The sequence below is a fragment of the Dipodomys ordii genome, unplaced genomic scaffold (genome assembly GCF_000151885.1).
Source record: "Dipodomys ordii isolate 6190 unplaced genomic scaffold, Dord_2.0 Scaffold37, whole genome shotgun sequence".
Classification (NCBI taxonomy): Eukaryota; Metazoa; Chordata; class Mammalia; order Rodentia; family Heteromyidae; genus Dipodomys; species Dipodomys ordii.
In genome coordinates, this window is record NW_012267253.1 from 14509915 (window position 1) to 14514897 (window position 4983).

The 4983-nt window shown below is 48.1% G+C and overlaps 1 protein-coding gene across 1 annotated transcript in view; it reads right to left on the reverse strand.

Annotated features, from left to right (window-relative positions):
* Positions 1–196, reverse strand: part of Smek2 (SMEK homolog 2, suppressor of mek1 (Dictyostelium)) — a 47115-nt gene extending 46919 nt beyond the window's left edge. The window contains exon 1 of the mRNA XM_013017952.1: positions 1–196. The gene's annotated coding sequence lies outside the window, so the exon portion shown is untranslated.
* Positions 197–4983: the final 4787 nt, after the last annotated feature.

A 4983-nucleotide genomic window follows, 5' to 3' on the forward strand; every position in this document is an offset into this window, starting at 1 on the left:
CACCTCACTCCCGAGAGAAGACTGCGGAGGCGGCGGCGGCGGCGGCGGCGGTGGTGGTGGTGCTGGTGGTGGCGGCGGCGGCGGCAGCGGCTCTCGAGAGGCCCGAGTTCACCATGGCTCCAAAGGTTCGGCCGCGAGAAGGGGTGACAAGAGCCACCGAGACCCCTCCGCTGGGAGTCCCCGCTAACCCTCAGTTCACCCCCCGAACACCCCGCCCTGTGCCCCCCAAGAGCTCGCTCGCTCTCCCGCCGCCGCCGCCGCCGCCACCGCGGTAACACTACAGGCCCGCCATCTTGTAACCCGACTCTCGGTGCCTTTCTCTTCCTCCTCCAGCAACCTCGCACGGGCTGGCCTAGCAGGGGCTACGGCAGCCGAGGAGTCCAGCGCGCGGCACCACTTGCTCCGCACGCGCTTCCGGAGCCTGAAGGTTCGGCGCACTCGCGAGAAGTAGACCCGAGACTCCGATGGGCGGGCCTAAGGCAGGACTTCCTCCATTCTCGGCCTGCCTCCCGGCGCCGTGGGGCGGCAAGTTCTCGCGAGCTTTGCCGGTTTGGCCGCGAGTGGGCGAGAGCCCGGCCGCTGGACGGCCCGGGTAGCGTCGGTTTTTTGGCACTTCGGAGAGTGACGAGCGCCGGAAACGAGTTGGGAGGGAGGAAGAACCAAACCAAAAAGGCAAAGTCAGCCTGAGAGGGAGGAATCCTCCAAGAGGGTGAAGCCTGGAGAGAGACGTGTGAGGAAGTGTGTCGGCCTTCCTTCACGGACACTCGCCCGCACAGCCTCGGCGGCTGAGGGGAGAGGAGAGGAGCGAGCCTCGTTCCGTGCAGACGGCAGGCTGGAGCGGAGCCCACTGTACACACACCACCGTTTCGGAGCCGGTGACAGTGGAGCCCGGTCCGGGGACGAGACCTCGGTCGACTCGAGTGTCCCTCCCAGCTGGCGTGCGGACGCTTTCCTATTTCCCGCCACAGCATTTTTACCGTTAGCCTCGTAGTAGCTGGCCGCTGAAAGTAGCCCCTGTCTGGTGAAAGCACCGCGCCCGTGCGCGCGCGTGTGTAACCCGGGAGAGTCAGTCTGCAGGTGAGCCCGGGAGGTCTGCCCTCCGAACCCCCGTCACCAAGCAGCCCTGCCGGGCTCTCGTGGGCACTTGCCGAGCTTTCGGTCGTGGGCACTGAGTAGGCGCAGGAGGAATCGTCTCGGCAGTCACCTTGTCACTCGTCGCTCAGCGGGTACAAGTCTCTCAGGGCCGTCGTAGCTTTGTGGGTTTCAAGCCCCTCACTCATGCTTTAATAGTCCCTCGCCTGGTTCGACTGCGCGTTCTTTACGTACAACTCGTCTTTCAGGCCCGAGAGGTGAAAAGCCGGCCCGCAGGGTGCAAGCTGACCCTGCGGTGCATTTTGGGACTTGTAGTGACTAGTTATCATTGGGCTTGTTAAAACGTGCTTATGTTTTGACTAGATGAGTCATGTGTGAACACTTCACCAGTACACGGAGAGGTGGAGCGGTGTCTCAGAGCAGGCGCATGATAAAAAAAAAAAAACAATTTTTAAAAATGAGGACTCATCGTTGTTTTTCTTCAACTATAGAGGAGACTTCAGAAAATGTGCTTTTATTTTTATAATATACATAACCCTAACTGGTAATGTAGAGAGATATATTTCGAGACTAGAAAAAAATATATGCATCTTGTAGAGGTCAGAGAAAGTTTAGACAGCTTTTGAGTTCGAGTTCAACAACTACACTCCTAAATACAGCCAACCCAGGAGAGCAGACCTTGGGGAAAGTACTGGGAAGACCCAAAAGCAGTCTTCGCCTTAGTGTAGGGAATTCCTGGGTGAAAGTAGAGTGAGCTCTAGGTATACGTACGTGTATTCCTTGATTCCATAGATTCCTCACCCCAGTGGGAGATGAAGTGATAGGAGGCCAGAGCAGGGCCAACCCCTCGCTCCAGTCCGAGAGCAGAACTGCACCATAACCACGTTTTTGTAAGTTGCCCCCTCACCCGCCCCCTATTTTTTTTTTGGTTTGGTTGAGGATGAGGATTGAACTTGACCTTGCATTTCTGTGTTTATTCTGCCTATGCCTTCTAAATAGACGACTTTACCGTGTGTTAATGCCACCGGAGGCTTATCTTTGAGGTAGGGTCTCTGAAGTTTGCCCTAGTTAAACAATGATCCTATCTCCCCTCCTTCCAAATTAGCTGGGATTACAGATCTACTTTACCATGCCTTCACTAGAAGTTCTTTTCTTCAGGCATCCATCAAAAATCAACTCGTTCTACCTAAATGAACTTACAATTCCATATTAAGTAATGGAAAAAGTAAGTTTTCTTCTTAGAATTGTTATTCCATTTTTTTGTGTGTACATTGCCAAAGTAGGGTCAGCTTCTTGAATATGATACCTGGAGTCAGACACTTGACTTCTGTTCTCACCATCTTGAAATTTTTTTGAACCAAGGTCTTGCATTTTTCTTTTGTTCTGGGCCTCACAAAGCATATACAATCCTAGAGATAGTGTATGCATACATAAACATAAATGTATTTATGTATGGTGCATACAGTCTTTTTTGGTAACTAGGAGGTTGGTTCCAGGACTTTTGTGGATAACCAAATCAGTGTATGCTCAAGTCCCCTATATAAAATAGCATATAACCTAGTAATCATTTAGTAAAATCTCACGTATTAATAATTACTATTGAAATACAAGTGCTTTTTAAGTAGTTTAGGGAATAGTAACAAAAAGTCTATATATTCATATAGATGCAATCTTAGTTGAATGTTTGAATGGAGATGCTTTAATATAAAGGGGCACTGGTAATCCCTTTTTGGCATCTGCTTCTCAGAGAATCAGAACTAATGGATGGTGCAGAGTGGTGAAAGAAGCAGCAGTAAGATTGGCCTTGGGAAATGGTTTTACTCCATCTCTGGCATAGAGGACTTTCGGAAGCTGAAGATTTCACCAGTAGTGGTCTAGGAATACATATCAAGGAAATCATGTTGCCTACACAGCAATTTAGACTTTTGAAAGAAATGAGATAAACCAATGCTCAACTAAATAATACTTTTCATACTGCAAATAAGGAGAAGGCACTTCACAGTTCCAGCTAAACTTCGGAGTCAGGGGACCTTTCTGGAGCGCAATGAAGAGGCTCTTCTTTCTTTCAGTGGAATAGTAGAGTTGGGATTTGATGATCACAGAACTTGAAAGATACAGAATGCTCAGCCTAAGCCTCTGCTCCACTGTGAGGTCTGGTTCAGAAAAGTATGCCTTTTAGGGTTTTTGCATTTCTCTCACTACAGGAAGTCATGTTCTACAGTTGCTCTGATTTTTTTCTTTTTTCTTTTTTTTGGGTCCGGTCGTGGGCCCTGAACTCTGGGCTTGGGCGCCGTCCTTCAGCCCAAGGCTAGCGCTCTACCACTTGAGCCACAGCGCCACTTCCGGCTTTTTTTTTTTTTTGCTTATGTGGTGCTTAGGAATCAAACCCAGGGCCTCAGGCATGCAAGGCAAGCACTCTCCTACTGAGCCACCTTCCCAGCCCTCTGATTTTTTTTCTTATACTTGTGAAGTCATAGGTTGAAATCGCAGCATAACCTATATGGGTACTGCTGGGCCTGAAAAAGGACAAATGAAGCAATATAAATCAGAATGTACTGTGAAGAGTGAAGGGTGCATTTGGGAATGGATTTTGAAAGTACTCAATTTAAGAAGCTGAAACTAAGTCTAGATAAATAAGACTTCATTGACTATGGCACTTTTTGAGAGGGGAACAACTCCAGAGGGTGGGGCAAACTCACTCCAGGGTTAGCTCTTTGAAGCTTGTAGAGTGATACTTAAGGGGAAATGAGCTCTTACCACAGCAGCTCTTAGCTTATGGAGAAGATAGCTATGTATAATAGCATGATTATGTGGTTACTGCTTATTAGTCCAAATGGTTTTGTTCCTTTTTTTGGGGGGAAGAGGGCCGTAGAAGGAGAATTTAGCATCTTGCCTTTGTTAGATAGGTGCTTTACCAACTATGCCACACCCCCAACCTATTTTGTGTTAATTTTTCTGATAGGGTCTCACATTTATGTCAGCCAGCCATGGATTGCAGTTCTCCTACTTCTGCCTATCATGTGGCTGGATTGAAAGATTTGCACCACCAGAGATGGGGTCTTGCTAAAGTTTGCTTGGCTGGCTTTGAACCATAATCTTCACAATCTCTACTTTCCAAGGAGCTGCGATTACTGGTGTACATCTTTGCCATGAGCAGTTTTTTTTTTTTTTTTTGGCTAGTCCTGGGGCTTGAACTCAGGGCCCAGGTGGTGTTTCTGAGCCTTTTTGTGCTCAAGGCTAGTGCTCTACCTCGTAAGCCACAGGGCCACTTCCGGCATTTTCTGAGTAGTTTATTGAGTCTAAGGGACTTTTCTGCCTGGGCTGGCTTTGATCTGAGATACTCAGCTCAGCTCTCAACCTCCTGAATAGGATTACAGGCATGGGCCACTGGTGCCCAGCTCATAAGCAGTTTTGTAACAATTTAAAAACTTTTTATAGATGGTCTGGAAATGTTTCCCACTCTTTTTAAAGCACAGCACATTGATTAGGACCTCCAGAGCTTCTAAATATAATAGTGTTGCTTCTTGTTTTGTTCTTGACTTTTATGTCCATGTTTCCAGTGTTGTATACTTGTTTCTAATTTCTGAAACCACTTAGTTTAAGACATATTCTAATACTTTAAACTGGCTAGGAATTAAAAATTTTATATGTTACCTCTTCTGCACATAGTGATATAGTTTTTCTCTTACAGTTTTTTTTTTTTTTGGTCCGGTCCTGGGGACTGAACTCTGGGCCTGGGCGCTATCCCCCAGCTCAAGGCTAGTGCTCTACCACTTGAGCTACAGCGCCACTTCGGGCTTTTTTCTTTTTGCTTATGTGGTGCTGAGGAATCGAACCCAGGGCCTCAGGCATGCAAGGCAAGCGCTCTACCACTGAGCTACCATCCCAGCC